At 44.7% G+C, this 20,630-nt stretch overlaps 2 protein-coding genes across 3 annotated transcripts in view; one reads left to right on the plus strand and one right to left on the minus strand.

Moving 5' to 3' along the window:
• Positions 1–20,630, plus strand: part of KLHL21 (kelch like family member 21) — a 401,837-nt gene that overhangs the window by 147,615 nt on the left and 233,592 nt on the right. The window lies entirely within an intron of this gene.
• Positions 1–20,630, minus strand: part of PHF13 (PHD finger protein 13) — an 86,591-nt gene that overhangs the window by 16,778 nt on the left and 49,183 nt on the right. The gene's annotated exons all lie outside the window — the stretch shown is intronic.

Here is a 20,630-nt window from a genome sequence, read left to right on the forward strand (position 1 = left end):
GCCACCCCATGGGCTTGCGGTCCCCCTTGAGCTTGGAAGAGCCCCGAGGGAAGTGGAGGTTTAACCTCCTCTTGTGTGTTGCTCGGCAGAATTCAGTTAAGAGACGGAAGACTTGCAAAAGGTTGAGCGATGGGTATCTGATTCCTGTGTGCTGCTGCGTTTTTTTCAGTCTATGCTAGACTTTGTGTCGTGCTTGTCATACCTTCGGATTTTGCCGTCTGGACAGTTCGACTGGCAAAGCGAGTGAGGCATCGGGGTCATACTTGCCCTCAGCTATCAACAGCTGCGCCTGGGCATGAAATACCCACTCGAAAAATACAGTGCTCAGCCACTTCTTCTCAATACGGAAGTCCTCATCTTTGGTAACAACACATCACCTTGAAACAACACATGGTGGCCAGTGGAACTTGGCCCACCCCCTGCCCTGACAGACCACGCCCGCAACCTCTGCATCATCCTGGTCAAGCTATCAATGAAAAAACAGGTCGGTGCAGTCTCATCTGCCTGCTACTGCACCCATCCCATGATCGGAAAGATCTTCAGGTGGCTCCCAGTCAACACCAGAAGGATCGTCAGGCCCTCTTCACCGGCATGCTGGACTTCGGAAATCACTGCACGCCTCCTGAAGAGACTTATGACAATACAAAATTCAGCAGCAAGTCATCCTCGACCTTCCCAGAAGGACCTACATCATACCCCACCTCAGGAAACTACACTGGCTCCCGATCCAAAAGAGATGGCAGTTCCAAATGCTGACCCACGTCTACAAAGCCCTGCATAACGAAGGACTAGAATACATCAACAAATGCCTGACTTTCCACCAACCGATCAGACAACTTCTAGCTACCTCCCTCTCCTTCACAAAGACCCCCCGATCCACCAAACGAACAGCAGAGGATGCTCTTTCACTGACTTGGTGACCAGGGTATGGAACAGCCTTTCCATGCACCTCAGAGCTGCCACCTTGCCCCAGCAATTCAGGGAAGAACTCAAGACCTGGATGTTCGAATTAGCTAAGCTGCAAAAATCTCCAGCACCACAAGACCCTCACTGGTGCTTTATACATGTTGATTGATTGACTTCATTAGTAGCTAATCGGCAACATCCTCATCGGGAACTGTGGAGTTGCAGGCAGCAGACACTCAGCTGCTTCTCGGTGGACTCACTTTCCCCTCACCATTATCACAGTCGTTAGTTACTCGATTCATCGCCCACCTGCAAGCTGGTGCTTTGTGGGTCATTCACACTTCAGGCCCCAAAAGATGCATCCTTGGGTTTCGGGGTGGGGCTCGACACCTCTAGCATCGAGCTCCCCCAAGCCCAACACAAAAGAATATCTGCATCAGCGCACAGCATTGGGTCAAATGTGGATGAAGACAAAAATGTTTCTCCTAAAAAAGTTGTTTACCTTAACCTTTGTACTCTATTCTTTAACCTTTGCTGCAATCTGGGTTTGCGGTTGACAGATACTCATTTGCTTTATTAGGCCCAAAAAGGCTAAAATTATGTAGAATTGTGTAGAGTGCTTCAATTTAATGCTAAACTACAACAATTAAACATGCACCAAGGGATAAAATTATCGTTATTATGGCTCAGTTACACTCAGGATATAGACTCAGGCCCTTTATCAACTGTCACCCAGTGGCATACTGGAACCCATTGCTATATATTTTCAATGCAAAGCTTTCACATGTTTTCATCATCCAAGCATGTGTCTTCGCAAGTTCTCTTTTGTATTGCAAAAGAGCCAATTGGTGCTTATTTTCCAATGGCAGAGGGGATGACAGGAAGACCTTTATAAAGAAAAAGAGCACCTGGCTTCAAAATGATTGGATCAGCATAGAGGTAATGTTAAGCCACGCTCCTCCTGTTCAGTGTGTAATTCGGCCATCCGTTATTCCTAGCTATGAAGCCCATTTACCTCCCTCAATTTTGCTGCTGTAGTCCTATGCATATGGCCTCTTTCCTGTTCCACTATTCTGGAGTTTGCTGTTTGGGCCAAGATTTTGCTTCCCCTAGTGTGGTGGCCATTTTGGATTGAGGGGCGGTGCTCTAGATACTGCACCCATTCCACCCGACTTTGCTTTGCTTCAAGCTTCGTGTGAGAGAGTCCCCTTTTCCCCCACATTTAGCTTTTTCTCTTCCCATCCCGTTTTCCCTTTCTTGCAGCCTTTGTGGCGGCGACTATTCCTCCGCTTGCCATCCCAGAGCAGCTGTGATTGTTTGCTGGTTTGGTCTCCATTGGCGAGGTCCACTTCATCAGCTGTTTTCTCTCGGTCGGTGGTGGATCCGTACTGCTTCGGACTTTGGAGGTGGCGTCCACTTCCATGGTGCCTCTTGTTTTGACTGGCTAAAGACTTTGTGCCAGTCTCTGCAGAACTGCATATTGTTGGCCTGCCTAATTCCTTTTACTTCGGTGGTGGGTGCCGTTTTCTCAACTATAGGCCCTGACTCCTCCTCAGTCTTTCGCTGTGGTCCTTGCTTGTGACTGGAGGTTTTCTGCTATTCTAGAAGGAACTATCTGAAGACGTTAGGGATCTTAAGGTCAGTGCAAAGAACCCCCTTTTGCCTGTGTATTCAACAGAGAATCTGTAATGGAAAGGTTTGGATCTTAATTTTGACTTTTGCTTTGATTTAATGCTCTCCACTCGAGTCCTGCATGCCCTTACCTGAAGAGTTAACATACCTATTCACACAAGCAGCATCACCTTGAGAATTAGTTTTTGGAGACTGCCGAAAATCCCACAAAGGTAATAGGCAAAGATCAGAGTGCCATTTGAACAAATGGTTATATTCCTTGTATGCTGAATATTTCATTATTTAACCTGTGTCCTCTGTGTCTTTGCACACATAAGGTACCCATCTCCTTGAGCCACTACCCGTCTAAAACAAAGCATCCCAAAATACAGGCACTAACAGAGCCACAGAACACTGGGGATTCCTCTTTCTTTCTCCCTTTTTGCCTGGGAAGTAACCACTGACTTGGGATATATTCAAGAGTGTCTGGTTGGTTAACAGGTGATTGGGGTGGACTCTCTTCGCTCCCGCAGACTTCAGAATACAAGTGAGTGGTACTTGACAGACAGCCAAGCCCACAAAATTCTATCGGCCTGAGTGAAGATAGATTCAGCTGGTCCCTTTGGCTGGCAAAATTGAACCTAGTCCGTGTCTGAGATAGCTTCAGGGCCCACTATTAAGGGATTAGCCGGAGCATTTACTACCTTACAGGCAGAATTACAAACCCTGAAACATGAGAACCAGTCATTGAGGTCTTAAATGGCATAATACAAGGCCGAGGAGATCCCCGAGGAACCAGGGCTAATACTATACCCAACAGTAGTGCCTCCTTTTCAAAGTCTGCAACCTTACCCGTCCATGACTGGCTTCCAGAAAGGGGCATCTGTAGGGCCTTCAGGAGTCCGGCCTATCAGTCTAGCAGTTTTAACCCTGACCCGGGTAGCCTTAGCAGCCCCGGAAGGCTTTAACGGGGATAGTGCTAAATTCAGTATTTTTATAACCCAATGTTGCTTGCAGTTCTTATGTAAACTTACAGCCTTTCCTGATGACAGCTTAGGTGACTTTCATTATATACTGTTTGGTGGGAATGCAGTTCAGTGGTATGTCACGATGATTGAAAACAATGATCAGTCCAGTACAATTTTACCACCTTTAAGGAACAAATGCGATGCCTGTTTGCAAGACACACGTTCATGCACACAAGCAATAACTAATTACTGAGCCTACGGCAGGGGAATAAAGACCTCTTGACTACATTTCCAATTTCAACAGGTTGGTTTCTGAAATTCACTGGCCTGAGGAAAAGAGAACGTCTTTTATCGTGGGTTGAGAGACAACTTAAAATACATTCTTTCCAAAATTGTGGATCCTCCCAAAAACTGTCCTGAATTCATTGATTGTAATGAATCTGCTTTTCGCAAAAAGGACAGACCCTAACTGCAACACCTCCTTAGGCTGAGGCAAGACCCAGCACTCACCTAAGGCGAAGTAAGAGAACCAATCCAAATGTATGGAATATAACACATATAAGTTTATTAATACAATACTTCAAAAGGTAGGCCTAATATATCACTCATGGCAGACTCCCACGTTTCAAAAGGACAATTGAAATAAATGGTCAAAATAGAATGCAGTATGTCAAAGAATAGAAATAGAATAAAACTGGTTAGGAACACCTCACTGACTGACTTCTGCAACATCCTTGCCAACTCAAGCTGAGGGAAGTCCGTTTCTTTAGCCCAGGCAGGATTTTGTCAGGACTCAAATTGCAGCACCAACCCACAGCAATACGTCTATTCTGTGGTGAACTTCCACCTGGCCGCCGAGGCTCCCAGCTTTAATACCATTACTGACGTGAAGTGAAGCCTCTAGAAAGTCTTGCCCCCTCTTCATTAGAAAAAAACGAGCTGGCTAATACCAGTCTGCATCAAGGCCAAGACAGTGGTTGGCCAAGCCCCTGTATTTTGGCTCAGAGGCAGAGTTGTACATTCCACAGATAATATCCAGTTCACTCTGGTCAGTGAGGTGCGAAAAATAAGTGAAGAATGAAAAAACACATGAGGAGCGAAAGACATGCCCTCCCCACTTTGCTAGTACCAAAAACGGGTATGGCTCTGATCAGTAAGGCTGAGCCCTATGCACTATACAATGAAAAACAATGCATGTACTGATTACTATTCAAAACTATTTACCCTAAATACATAGACCATACGCATTTGGAAGCTCATTAGTAGCTTTTTTTATTCAAATATATACTATTTTTATCTTGCAAAAAATTCAATACATTATTCTACTATATAGAAAAGACAAAACAAAGAATGGGATAATTGTGGACAAAGGGACTGATAGAAAATCACACAACCACTCATACGCTCAATCACATTTACTTTTACACCACATACCACCCACTAGGTACACGCACAACAGGGGTAAATAAATAAACCAATTGAGGTGCACCTGATCTGCCAAACACAAACAATTATCAACAGTACTACTTATGTATAACAAGTGTTAATCAATACAACTGGACAGTTTTAAACACAAGGTAATCTTATTGGTTCAGTATAGCACTGTCACAACACATTAGAAAAAAGACAATTTAGGAGAACCGATGGTCTGCGCGTTTCGAATCTCTACAGTCTTGGCATTCTCTTCAGGACCACAAAAATCAGTATCACAGATACCGCAAAGGCTTTATTTCTAAATGATCTTAACAGACGATTCTAGAAACATAGCCCAATGTCCATTTTCCTAATTAAAAGATGTAACCACTCGACAGACACAGTCCGGGCAGCAGCGCCTAATCTCCAGACGCCTGCCGGCGTGGAGATTTGTAGCCTTCTTTTCTCCTCTCCGTTAAGTTATCGTTTTCGTGCGAGTACGAATTAATCTTCCACTCGAAGCAACCGGGACCGCTCCCGAAAACTGTCCTGAATTCATTGATTGTAATGAATCTGCTTTTCGCAAAAAGGACAGACCCTAACTGCAACACCCCATTAGGCTGAGGCAAGACCCAGCACTCACCTAAGGCGAGGTAAGAGAACCAATCCAAATGTATGGAATATAACACATATACGTTTATTAATACAATACTTAAAAAGGTAGGCCGAATATATCAGTCATGGCAGACTGCCAAGTTTCAAAAGGACAATTGAAATAAACGGTCAAAATAGAATGTAGTATTTCAAAGAATAGAAATAGAATAAAACTGGTTAGGAACACCTCACTGACTGACTTCTGCAACATCCTTGCCAATTCAAGCTGAGTGAAGTCCGTTTCTTCAGCCCAGGCAGGAGTTTCAGTCAGGACTCAAATTCCAGCACCAACCCACAGCAATACGTCTATTCTGTGGTGAACTTCCTCCTGGCCCGCTGTCCCAGCTTTAATACCATTACTGACGTGAAGTGAAACTTCTAGAAAGTCTTGCCCCCTCTTCGTTAGAAAAAACCGAGCTGGCTAGTACCAGTCTGCTAATCAAGTAGGGAAGGATCACTTGTCCTGCACAACCTTTGGTATGCAGGAGGAATGTGGGGTGTCCCAGATAAAAGACCCTCATGCACGTGATGGGTATGGTGGTAAAATTAGCGGTATATCTTGGTTTTCCGCTTCTTTAATCACGTGTGTGCATAATCATCAGGTCAGTGAAGTTATGCAGCCTCCACCAGGAGGTTCTTACCCAAGGTTGGTACAGTAGTGAGCCAGTGATGGGGGGGAAGAGGAGGGCTAAGACAGTCTAAAAAGTCCCGAAAAGTCAGATAATAGTTTTATTGGTACTGTATTTGGGACCAGTAAACTCCATAATAGTGCATTCTAGAGAACTGGTTATGAGTAATAGATGCACTCGGAGTATGAAAGGTTATTTAAAAGAGGGGGGTGGGCTAAAAAACGGTCGACATGTTTCTGCCTCAACAGCCTTAACTAGGACTTACAGGCATTCATCAGGACCTACAGGTGAATAAAGTGAGAAAAATATATACATATAGCAGTGCTCTGAAAGTTGTGGTAAGAAATAGGAATACGTTAGACCTGTTTCTCTGTTATTGAGGTCGCAGTGTACCTGTGAAAAATAAGAATGAGGGTTGTGTATCAACAAACAGGGGGCGGGGTACAATGGGACACATATAGAGCAGAAATCTGCTGCAACCGTCTATTTCAATGATAGACACATTCACAACTGAAAAAATGGCAATACTTTATAGAACAGCCAGTGTATGGCAATGTCAACTCATTCATCTCCAATCCAAACTCGTGTGAGGGACCTTAACATGCTTGCAGTTGGGACAGCATGCGTATATCAGTCATTATTCCACTTAAATTGCGGGTGTACCTCAGATAATACAGATACCTGTGAGCATGCGTTCAGTCCACACTACTCATTTTTCAAAGTGACTATGGCTCGGTGGTTTACCCTTAAATCATGTGCGTTTTATCATACGTGAGTTCTAAATCGATCTTGAATTCTTAACGAACGCAGTTACCTCACGCGCTTTGTTTACGCGCTCCAATCAGGTAGGGGAGCTGCGAGCAGACTAAGGGAAAGAAATATCGGGTTAGGGGTTTGCTTATGTCTAAGTATACTTGCGGTTTTCGTATCTTAGGCTTGTTGTGGCTAGCACCTCTTGCGTCTTGCACCGTCAGCTTCGTTGCACGTTCTGCTCTCCCTGACCCGGAAACGGTAAACTGAGCTTCCGGGTCGGGATGAAGAGACGTCGCTCTGGGCGTAGTCAGCGCTGATTGGCCACTCGGGGGGTTACTATGGTAACCATGACAACGAAAGTGACTATTGGTCTCCGTAAAAGGGTTTTGATCAGTGTCAACATACACAATGAAAAGCGGGGTTCTATTGTTACATTAAAGCTCGTTTTCTGCATGGAATGCTGCGTGCTGAAAGGAAACGTGGTTCTGGTGAAACCCTTTGTCTTATCATTATGGTTGAAAATGATTTTAGGGGGCTACTACATTATCTCATTGTTGTCTCTGGAGGCAGGTTATGGAGTGTGTTTTATTTTACTGATGAATGTTTGGACACTCAATTGACTTCGTGTGAGACTGAGCCATGGAATATTATTGTTCAATCCGTCACTATGGGTACTAAGTCTATGTACCCATCTCTGTTCTTTTTCGTAAAGAATCTTTTCTGCATTTCTGTCTTTCGTGGACAAGGTCTCGAGGATGACCCACAGTAGATCTTCAGTGGTGTGGCCCTTCTCTAGATAGTGACATGCCATTTTGGTGGTGCTTTTTTTGCACTTCACATTACTTCGGTGTTCACATATTCTCTGTTTAATTTTTCTGCAGGTCATTCCGATATAACGGAGATGGCAGGGGCATGTGATCATGTAGACCACATGACTAGTGTTACAGTTTGTATGACTCCTTAGGTACCATTTGAAGTCAGGTCGTAGTTGTAGCTCTTTGGTAGCTTGTGTTAGATTACAGACTGAACATGACCCGCATGGGTAATGTCCAGTTACCTGTGGATTCCCCCATGGATTCATCGTGTCTCTAGATTTCTTCGGGGCAGGTCTCGTGTGGACCAAGATGTCCTTCAGATTTCTGCTTCTTTTATTGGCGAATCTTGGTTTTGGCCAAGTCAGATCACCCGATATCAAAATTCTCCAGTTTTTATTAATCAATTTCTTGATATCATTCGTCATTGGACTGTATGTTGTCACACAAGTCAGTGTTCCTTCAGCAGGTTCTTTGTGGATAGTTTCAAGAAGTGATTCCCTATTCTGGTTTCTCGCCCGTTTCCTGCATCTGTTTATCGTTTTCCTTGGGTAATCACGGGCTTCCAATTTTTCACAGAGATCGCTAGCTTGTAGCTTATACTCGCCAGTGTTACTACAATTCCGCCGCAACCTGAGAAACTGGCTGTATGGTAGGTTTTCTCTCAGGGAGCGTGGATGAAAGCTGTTATATGAGAGGAGGCTATTCTTGGCCGTCGGTTTGAAGAAAGTTCGGGTTTGGAGTGTATTGGCCTCAGCATAGATGGTCACATCTAAGAAATCGATGCTTTTGTCATCCGCAGAGTAGGTAAATTGAAGGCATTCATCTCTCTCATTCATCCAGGTGTGGAATTGTGATAGATTGTTCTGATCTCCTTGCCAGATTACGAAGACATCATCGATATATCGTTTCCAGAACAATATATGATGAAAAAATGAATTGGTCTCTTCATTCAGGATGTACTGGTCCTCATATGTGCTAACATAGAGTCCAGACACACTCGGGGCAAATGTACTGCCCATCGAGGTCCCGTGGCATTGTAGGTACAGGGTGTCTCTGTATTGGAAAAAGTTTTCCGTCAGGGCCATCCTACAACACTCTAATACGAAATGCCTGGGGGTTTTGTAGGTCCATGCAACGTTGAAGAGTATGTCCTCAAGAGTGTCCATCGTTTTGCCCTGTGGAAGGCTAGTATAAAGGCTTTCCACATCGAAACCAACTAGGAGCATCGTGGTTGGTGAGTACTCTATGTCTTTAAGTCGGTTCAAAAGATCTCTTGTGTCTTTTAGATACGTTGGGGTCCCTTGGACCAATGGTCTGAGATACTGATCAGCAAATTCAGAGAGAGGCTCCAATATAGAGCCAATTCCTGAAACAATTGGTCGTCCAGGCGGTGGTGTTCGACCTTTGTGTGTCTTTGGGAGTGAGTAGAAGTAGGGGATTCTCGGTGTGGTGGTTCTTAGGTATTCTCCTTCTTTTTTGGAGATCCAGTTGTTGGTTTCCCCTTCTTCAATCATCATAGCCACAGTTCTTTGCAATCTTGGGGTTGGATCTGTTGTCAATATCTTGTAGAATTTGTCATCCGACAGGAGATTCATACATTGTTGATGGTACCCTTCTGCTGTTAGGAGAACGACCCCTCCGCCCTTGTCGGCGGGTTTTATGACTATATTCCGGTCTTCTTTTAGGGTGTTTAAAGCTTGTTCTTCAAGTCTGGTCATGTTATGGAAAGGTTTGCGAGAAAACTTTGCTAGTTCATCAACTCCTTTAAAAAGGGCTTGCTCAAAAGTTTGAATTTCAATGGGAACCTGGGAGTTGAGTGGGCAGAAAGTTGATTTGTTTTTCAAAGTGGTGTCTCCTTCTCTGTTGGGGGGCTGGTCTGAAAAAGGCTTTCAATTTCAGTTTTCGGAAAAATTCCGCCAATTCACACTTGGTTTTGAAAGTATCAAGTTTTGGGGTAGGGACATAACCCAAGCCTTTGTTAAGTACGTTCTCTTCATCTCTCGTTAGGATTTTGTCTGTGAGATTCACGATGAGGGATTCGTGTTTGTTCCTGTTTTGGCTTTTGTTACGCTCCTGGTCTGTACTTGTCGGGTTTGATCGGACCAGGTTACTCCTCTCCTCCGTGTTCTCTGTGATGTCTGGCCATTCCCTAAAAAAGGAACCCCTTGTTGGAAATTGGGACCTGACTGATGTTGTGTTTGGTGATTCATGATCGGTGGTCCTTGGAAATAGGGGTTCATCCAGTCTGCGTCAAGGCCAAGACACTGGTTGGCCAAGCCCCTGTATTTTGGCTCCGAGGCAGAGTTGTACATTCCACAGATAATATCCAGTTCACTCTGGTCAGTGAGGTGTGAAAAATAAGTGAAGAATGAAAAAACACATGAGGAGCGAAAGACATGCCCGCCCCACTTTGCAGCTTCGTGCGACCACAGAACATGGCGTCAGTTATAAATATGGAGTCAGTTATGTAAACGCTGCCATGCACACAGAGAAGCTTAACCCCTTCCGTGCTCCCATCGGCCGTTGGCCGACGGCAGCACCCCATCCCCAGTGCTGCCGCCGGCCAACAGCCAACGAAGTCCCGCACACCTTTTAGAACGCCCGCACCGCGGCGGAAAAACCGCCGCAGTTAAGGCGTTAAAGCAGAGGAGGAAAATTAGAAAGCAAGATGACATGAGAGCATGTCACAGCCAATAGCAAGCACTGCCATGAAGCAAGATAAAGTCAGAGAGCAAGATTGACATAAGGCCATGTCAAAGCCAATAATAGGAGCTCATATTGAAATGTACTGTTCCACTCCGTAACAGCTCTCACTATGCAGGCATATGTAGGGCTGTTTTACATTAAGGCTAGAATAAAATAACACGCTAAAGTCAAGTTTAAGATGGTGGTAGTTGACGGTCATCATGGGGTACTCAACCACAAGAATGGCACATTCACTACATTCCATCCCATGACCATTGACTATCACCATCAGCATATATCAAGAAATCGAATAGCAACAATTTATAACGGTCCATCCCTTGACCAATGACTACTATAACATATTGGTATAAAACCAACTACCTGGGGACGGAGCATAGATAAGAGATTAGGCACACACTGAATACAGCAACATAAAGATACTAGAATACATATCGCTAATTTTATACCACCTATAATAGAGCGAAGTTTACCAAAATCTGGCAACCACCCAAACAACCAATCCCACCACCCCTTTTCGACATCCTGCTTGACATTTTTAGCCAACTTGTGTAAAGCATTAATGTGGGACTGAATTGATTTAGAATGATCTGAAAGGTTAAAGCAACACATTCCTTCAAAATCTGAACATCCATGATCATGTTTCACAAGCAAATAGTCAATGACGGCTCTATTCTGCAATATTGCTTTCCGTGCCCCTCACACGTCTAATAAAAATTCTGTTAAAGCAATTGATGTATGATTAATATTTTTCACCATAAGACATGCTAACTCACTAACAGCTCTAGAGTTTTAAATTGCTAGGCCTGGAATACCTACTATTAAAGCAGCCAAACTAATGTATTTGGATTTCGATAATAAATGCAATTCAGAGTTAAAATGTTTGTTAAGCTGAACAGCTTCTCTTATAGTTAGGAGCATAAGATGATGGATCCAACAGGAACATCATCAGACTTAATCCAGTAAAAGCACATGGTCCACCTGTGATATTTGCTGGAATATAAATATAAGTCACATTCCCACAGGAAAATAACCACCCTACAGGCAACTTGACAAGCCTGAAATGACTGGCATCAGATACTATATGTCTGCACACCATATTGTTTTGCACATTTGCACAAACCTTGGCGTGTCTATGTTGACATAATACCTTTTCCTGCCAAGACGTAACAGATGAATTTCTGTCAAGTCGAATTTGAACACATTTACCAATGATAGTTGGATCGCAAGTTAAATTGTAACAAACGTCGTCTTCAGTAAAGTTGAAAGTTATGACCTGTGTCATGTTTTTCCAATCATTATCAGTGGCTTCTGGATAAAAGAGGCAGAATTAGTAAAGCGATAAATGAGATCTCACATCATGTTCCTCTACAGCCACGTCTGCATTAGTGAAATTAAAAGTCTGCAGGAACAAATCAACAGGGGTAGGCACAGTTACAAGGCATGTGGAAACGATGTCCATAGTACTCTTCATGTTTGACATACAGAAGTATGACCTGTTGAGCAAAGTTTGTGCCAGGTATGACCAAATATTATCCCTCTGAATCAGCATCGCTGTCAGTCTGCGTGGTCGGCTGGCCACTTCGCAATAAGGGGATCCTCATCCCCCCGGCCCCATGCATACACGGCCAAAAGGAGTCCAGCGAGCGCAAGCAGAGCACAAACATGCCATACAGTGAACAAAAAGAACGGAAACAAAACAGGTATTACTCATTCTCGTAAATAATATTTATCAGCAGGCACATGTTCCCATTTTTCCATACCTGGCTTCATAATCACTAGGACATTGTCCTTTCCAGTTGCAATGCCTTCTGCCTGTTCGGGGGTCTATTTGGAGAGTCTACCCACACTTTGGCTCATGGGTTTTTATCAGTTGAGCCAAACCCTCCTTCCCCACGTACATTGAGGAGGGCTGGGGCAGTCCCCTTCTTAACTACCCCTCCGTACAATGGCATGATCACCATTTTGAGCAACTCTGTCTCCAGATTGTATCATCAGATCAGCATCTCCACTATTAAGAAGGATGACTTTAATTTCACCTTGATAATCTGCATCAATTACACCTCCCAGCACTTGGATGTCCTTTAGAGCCAATCCAGATTGAGGGGCAATTAAACCAAATTGCTCTGAGGGTATCTGAAGTCGCACTCCTGTCTCAATGAGTGTAATGTCTCTTGGTTTCAGTCTGTACAGTTTCAAAGTATGCAGGTCAAGACCTGCATCATCCGGTGTCGCTCTGCACGGAGCCAAAGCTCCAGGAACCAATCCCATCCCAATAAAGGATGGTATTGGTAGCCACATGAGGCTGAATCTGAAAAGCTGGAGTTAACATTCGCATTAAAGGCGTTTGTGCATTTGCAAAAGGTCTATTATTCAGAATTTGCAAAGCTTCACTCAAATGATCTTGCCAACATTTCAAGGTACCATCAGACAACTTTCTCAATTGATCTTTCAACCGTCCATTCTGCGCTCAATCAAACCAGCAGCCTGTGAGTAATATGGGATGTGAAAAATCCACTCAATATTGTGCTGTACACAATAGTCCAGCACCAATCTACCTTTGAAATGAAATCCGTTGTCACTTTGACTCTGTAATGGAATTCCATAATACAAAATCAGCAAGTCTAACGTTTTCAATGTATTCAACTGGTTAGCAGGTTTACATGGAAAAGCTATCAAATATCCAGAGTATGTGACCACAGCCGTGAATACATATTGACATCCTGGACAAGGTGGCAGGGGCTAAAAATAGTCAATTTGCCAAATCTATGTTGGTAATTTTCCTCTACCTAGTTGACCTCTCACTTTCTGTGGGACTGATCTATGTCGCGCAAGCTGACAAACAGGACACTGCAAAATCACAGTTTTAGTCAAGTCTTGGGGAATGTGTATCCCTCTATTTTCTGCCAGCCTGCTAGTAATCTCTCCAAAGTGTCCACACTTCTGATGTACCCACTTCACAATCCAAACCAGGTCAGAATCCTGAGTTGTCACTTCTGCCTCATAATTCTTAGCTTTTTCATTTGTGAGGGAATTAAACCAGCGGTCAAGTGAGTCTGTAGAACAATGAGCATCTACATGGTACACAGTAACTGTACTTTGTGTCAACATGGTCCAGATCTCTTTCTACAATTCCTTGCCCCACACCTCTTTAGCATTTATCATCCAAATATGAGCATGCCATGTGGGAAGCCAAGTTGCTAGCCTATTGGCCGTGGACCACGAATCAGTGTAAATATGACATTTTACTGGTAGTTCTTGTTTCACAGCTTGATACACAGCGTAAAGTTCTGCAAACTGGCTACTCTTTCCTTCTCCAGTAGTAGTCAACAATTTCTGGGTCACAGGATTGTATGACAACACCTTCCAGTGGCTCTTAGCTCCTATATACTTGGCTGAACCATCAGTAAACCACAAATGCTTATTGTCCTCCACGGACAATTTGCCAAATGGCTTACCCCACTTTACAGGAGATTCCTGTATCTCAGGTACATCATGCAACACCCCTTTCCCTACCCTTGGCGCCTGCGCGTCTCCTGCTCATGCAACACTGCGGTACCTTTGGGACCTACTCTGGCCCTATCCTGTATATACCATTTCCATTTGATTACGCTGGCTTCCGGTGCATGTCCTATTCTATGAGTCTTAGGGGAAACTCATCACCCACTGCATTATTGGAATCTGAGGTCTCAAAATTGCATCGTGCCCTAGGGTAAATTGCTCAGTATCCTAAAGGTACTTTCGTTCTTCCCTGCTTCTGCCACAAACTCCAATTAGCGTACGGTCTTTGCACTGTCACATTTAGATCAACATCTCCCTCTCATACTGGCCATAAATCTAAAGCATGCTGAATAGCCTCTTTTGCTAATTCATATTCGGTTTGCTGCTGCTCTCCCTATTCAAATGCATTTTTCTTTCGCATAACTTTGTACAAAGGGGCCAAAATCTGACTCAAGTGAGGAATGTGCTGTCTCCAAAAACCGAACAAACCAATGAACCTCTGAGCTTCCTTTCTGTTTCGTGGCAATGCAAATTCTCTAATCTTTTGTCTTACTTGGGGCACAACCTCTCTGTGTCCCTGATGCCACTGGATACCCAAAAACTTCACACTCTGAGAGGGTTCTTGTAATTCGTCTGGATTGATCTCCCATCCCTTGCTCTGCAAATGCTCCACAATCCTGTCTGAGTTGGCACTTGTTCTTGTGTCTCTCCCTGTATCATGACATCATCAATGTAATGACAAAGCTGTACTCCAGGAATAACTGATATCGCATCTTAATGCTCTGCCACCAGCCGGTGAAAGATCGTGGGACTGTGCAAGTACCCTTGAGGTAAATTCTTAAATGTTATTTGTTTATGTTCCATGAGAAACTAAATTGCTCGTGACATTCAGGGGCTATTGTTAGTGAAAAGAAAGCATTGGCAATATCAACACTCGCATACCAGGTCCCAGGGTGTTTCTGTATTTTCTCAATTAAGGTAACTGTATCTGGGACAGCGGCAGTCAAAGGAGGTGTATGCTAGTTAAATTCACGATAATCAACTGTCATGCGCCAAGAATTATCACTTTTGCGCACAGGCCACACAAGATTATTCCAAGGAGTGATTGGGGTCACCACCCCTGCCTCTATCAAGTCCTGAATAGTTGAACTGATCTCTTCATGCCCAACTGGAATTCTTTACTGTTTCAAATGAATTACCTTTGTAGCCTGAGGCAACTTCACTGGGGGAATTTTCAAATGACCCACTCTCACAGCGCTAACTGAAATGTACTTCTTTGATCCAAATTGATAGTACCCGTCTTCTAAATACAAAGCCATTCCCTTCAAAATATAAATTCCAATAATATAATCAGAAATGGGCACAATCAATACAGTGTATTCTCTTTTTGGTATTCTCCCTATTTCCATGTGGACCTTTGTCTGCACTGCCGGTGTCGCTTTACCACCTAAACCTATAATGGTGAAATACTGTCCTTTAAACTTTTAGGGATTTCCATATATCAAAGTGGCCTCCGCTCTGGTATCTACTAGGGCTCGGGCCCTCTGAACATTACGATGTTTCCAATGAATTTCTAAGTCAACATAAGGTCTATTGTCTTTGCAAGTCCATCTCTGCACCGAAGCTTGACCTATTTCCTAATCTTCCTTGTATCTGTTAGTCTTTCCCCAGGTCAAATCCGGATACAATCCTTCATATCTTTTAGGGATGAATTCCTCCTCTCCTCTGTTCTCAATGAGCCAGTCGCTTTCTAAGTCTCTCTCAACCTTCCTGCTCGAGCAGGCAGTTCTCTCCCCCTCCTTTTCCGGCTCTTCGCTCTCACCATCGTCTGACTATCTTTGCGCTTTATTTTGTTTATTCACTCTCCTGCTTCTTTCCTCCTTATCCAGACCTCTTTTTCGGTACATTTCCCACAGACTTTTAGTAGCTATTCCATCTTTCTTTTCTATCTCCACACCATCTTTTAACAGAGCCATAAACATATCAGACCTGGACAGCTTGTTATTGTCTGTAAGTCTCAGACCTGGACGTTCTCTCAGTTTTCATCCATTCCCCCAATTCTCCTAACTCACGAACTGCCTCAACCACCTGCGCCAAAGTATTATCATCACTCATTTGTATGCAGGAGGAGCAGTACGAATTATCCTGTTTTGCACAGATGCATTTAACAACCCATCCATTAACCTATTTGCGTTATCCTGGAAAAGAGAAGTTTTCATCACCTCCTCCTTGTATGTATGTATTTATTTACTTATTAAGCGCGGCTGCCACCCAAAGTGTATCCTGGCGCTGAGACTGCATCCGTGCTACAAACAGGTCCGCCATTACATTCTCCCTGGGAACAAGAACGTTTTCAGGTCCCTTTTAAAAGAGGGGAGATCCTGTCTGCTCCTCAGTGCCAACGGGAGTGAGTTCCAGAGAGTAGCGGCCGTGAAACCAAATGCCCGGCCACCCATCCTCACTCTATTTATCCTTGGGACCGTCACTAAGAACGCAGAGGAGGATCTTAAGGATCTAGTGGCGCAATACCAAGAGAAAAGGTTTTGGATCGGCGTCGGCCCCTGTCCATGCAGGGCCTTAAAAACAAGACAAGCTGCCTTGAACGATATTCTCTGCTGGACAGGCAGCCAATGCTCCTTAAGCCTCTGTATAGCATCTCTCAAAGTATACCACAGTTTATCATTCACTGGCCAGTCTGACTCTGTCGGGTATTTATGACTACATCCAATCACAGCCAACTGCAATAAGCTAATTTGATCATTGTCACTGTAATTCCTAAACTGCTCCTGCACTGTAGAATCTGAACTGAGTGTACAGAATTTCACTGCATCTCCATGGTCTAGCATCATACCAACAGCACCCAGATCAAACAACCGAACCATCCAAGTTGCCGAAATCTGTCTGAAATGGTATTAATCTCCTGCTGAGTAAAATCCTCCATACTGTCCATCGAAACCCCCTGTGGGAAATTCGGACCACCCTAGCAACCCAGACCCAGTTATGTAAACCCTTACCATTAAAATTCAACATGCGATGGAATAAGAAACAAGGTAATTTCTTCCTGCGTAAGGAAAGCAAAGGCCGTTAGACCTCATTGCAGAAGTTTATACAACATTAAATGCCACATCATGTTTCAGAATCATCTGCATTGCAGCCTTCTCCTGCATTCACAAGGTCCCCCCGACTCTGTTTGCCACAGGGGAGAGCCATGGTCCCATAGTCCTGAATCTCCACTCTGACAGGATCACTCTTCTCAGGGGACTACAAAAGCCATCATGAGGGGTCCCGGCCAGCGCCGTCCAGGAGAGACTCAGCAACATGTCTGTCCAAATATTGGGGTGCAGGAACTCAGCAGGGGTCCACCTCGCAGGCTGATGGTCCCAGAAATAAGGCAGGATTCCGCAGGATAAACTAGGGTGGTTGGGGGCCTCCTAGAAGTGCGCCCTGTCTACCATCTTGCATGGCAATACAAAATAATTTTTAATTATAAAATTTTTTTGCTTTTTGTGGGAAGCCTGTGATGCCACATTTTTTGTAAGCTTAACACCCTATTCCCTTTCCCACACCAAAACCCTAATAATAACCTTACGACCCTATACCCTCAACCACCCTAAACCCTAAAACACCTTACCACCCTATACCCTCATCCACCCCTAAACCCTACATAACCCCCTTCTCACCGGATACCCTTCCCCCACCCCCAAAAAACACCCTTACCACCCACTACCCTTACCCACCCCTAAACTCCATGTACCCTTATGACTCAATACCCTTCCCCACCTTAAACCCTAAAAACGCCCACCCAATAACCTTACCCCCACACCCTAAAGCACTCTTACCATCCTATACCCTCACCCACCCCTAAACCCTAAATAACCCCCTTCTCACCAGATACCCTACCCACTCCAAAAACACCCTTACCACCCACTACCCTTACCCACCCCTAAACACCAATAATACCCTTATGGCACAATACCCAAATCCACCCCACAACCCTAAAAACACCCTTATCACTCGATATCTTACCCACTCCTAAAAATACCCATACCACTCTATACCCCTTCCCACCCCATAACCTTTAAAATATCCTTACCCACCCATAACCCTGAATTACATTATATACGTGCACCACACCCCCTCCCCCTCTTAAATATACTTACCTTTTGTGGTAAAGGCATTTCTGTGCAGCTTTGTAAAGGCTGCCTCCCCAGCAATATTCCTGTAGTATTGTCTGCAGTCCCAGATGCGTCCAGAGTCCTGTCCCTGCTTTGTTATAGAGAAGGTCCAGGGTGCCTTGATCCCTACACTGCAGCTTGGGGCTTCACCATATCCACTGAGCGGAAAAAGGTGGCCCACAAATGGGCCAAGATTATGTTCTGTCCGGATTACACGAAGGTGTGCAAAGACAGCAATGTTCATTTGAAGATGTAACAAGCATTGGCATAGCCAATAGGTCTCGCCTTTGGGACCTTATAAGTGTTTAGTTATCCAGCACAATATCCTTGGTGCAACAACATCAAGTGTTGCATGGCTTAACACTTATAAGGTCCCAAAGGCGAGACCTATTGGCTATGCCAATGCTTGTTTATCTTATGCAATTAGCTACCATTGACAAAGCCAATAGTCCTGACTTGTAGATATGATGTGACTTGTATCATATAGCTGGACGCAATGACAGGAACAGCAAAATACATGTCGGGCGGCACACTGTGCTAAACACAGATTTTTAGCTTGTGGGTTTTTAAGCCACGCCCTCAATTACATTGACCACGTCCCTTTGAGAGACCCCCCAGTTTTTTCATCCCACTTAAAGCCCTGGTCACTGTGATAACTTCCAGACTGGGCAACAGAACATAGTAATTAGGGGGGAAATTTGTTAAGAGCCACCACTTAGTTGCTACACAATTTAGCAACAATAGTGTATTCCTAAATCTCACAATTTAGTTTGGTGTGCAGTTCAGTTCACTTGGTGCATGCTCTGAGGTGAGACACGAGAGGCCGTATTACAGCGAGTGCCCGGTGGCGCAACGTGCGTTTGCACATGCTTTGTGCGACCCCGGGGCACTTTGGTATTACAGAAAGGGCCACAGATGCTTGTGTGTCCCCTTCAGTAATACTGATAGCGCTGGCGCACACAAAGCACCAGCGCTATCTGCAGGGTGTGTTCCCTCATTTGCATGGGGGCATGCCCCATAGGGAATCCCTTTCCTTCAGGCGAAGAAGCTGTCAGGAGGCGCACTGACAGTGCGCCATCTAAAAGGTAGCGCACTGTCAGTGCGCCCCCTTAAAGTAGCCCTCTGCAGGGGGTAAAGAGGGCCCAATGGACCCCCTACACATCCTCTTGCAAGCGGATCTCTAATCCCCCTTCAAAGTGCAGGCGGGTTGCCCTCTGTACAGCGAAACATGGAACGGCTGCTTCTAAGTCGTTCCATATTTCACAGTTCACGACTGCCCTGGGGGCAGCGCATTCTATGTAATAGGACGTGCTTACCCTGTTTGCACCTGGTGCACCTGTTTTAGTGTGTGCCAGGCGCAAACAGGGAAAGTGAGCCCTAATACATAATATGGCCTCAGGTTCTGAAGGGGTATGGGAGAGGCATAGGTTTCCCTTCAGCCTCCACATGTGGGAGCTTGGTAGCCGGAAGCAACTCTTGGCAACACTCAGAAACAAAGGTGCTTATTTACAAGCCTGTTGCACCACCGGTACACAACCTTTCACATATTAAAAGTGACGCATCAGCTGCACAAGGGGCTTGTAAATAAGCCCCTAAAATTGGTACCTGTGCTGCCTCCATCTGCTGATGATTGGTGGATCCAGGCTACATTGCTGACAGCCCAGCTACTTCAACACTCTGACCCTGATTACGAGTCGCATGGTACTTGCAGGGTGCAAACTCTCCAAGCAAAATTCATATTGCATTGCGTTACCACTACACTAGTGCAATTATGAGTTACGCCCCACAAAATGGGGAATAGCCTTGTGGACCCAGATTTACTGTTAGTCATAACCCACGAGGAATTCCCAATAACACATATTTACCAACTGCTCCGAGCAGGTGTAAATGTGTCTTTGTGTGTGGTGAGTTGGAGGGAGGAGGACTGCAGTGAATGCTCCTGGCCTTCGGGAAGCCAGACTTGATCATGATGCAGAACAGATGGCCCGTCTCCCTGCTGTCCTTGTGCAGAGAGTATGACTTCATTCAGAGAATTCCAAGAAGAAGGCTGAGCATTTACAACCCCTGGATGATCAAATAGATTGTCCCAGGGGAGCGTGGATGGTGTGACCCGAACAAGGTCACCAGGGGCCACGTGAAATCTGCCACAGCTGCATAAATGGGCCCGTTGGAGCGACAAATATGGCGACTGCACCTCTACACGGAAAGATATCAGTCAGAGGGTCGCACTATCTTCGTACTAGAATGGAACTGTGTTCGACCAATATTCTTTTATATCACAGGGATCTGAAGCAGGACTCAGGAGTTCACTGCTACACACGTGACCAGGTTTTTGAGTGCAGATTTTGTTTCTTTGCATTCTGGGGCATGCAGTCCAGCTGAATTATTGGGTAAACAAGATTACATGTCCCACGAGTGCAAAGTGGACAGAACAGCAAAAGAGAATAATCCTGAAAGGAAGTAGGATTTAGAGCATGCGGAGAGAGAGAGAGAGAGGAAAGG

The sequence above is a fragment of the Lissotriton helveticus genome, chromosome 5_1 (assembly GCF_964261635.1).
Source record: "Lissotriton helveticus chromosome 5_1, aLisHel1.1, whole genome shotgun sequence".
In the NCBI taxonomy this organism is placed as follows: domain Eukaryota; kingdom Metazoa; phylum Chordata; class Amphibia; order Caudata; family Salamandridae; genus Lissotriton; species Lissotriton helveticus.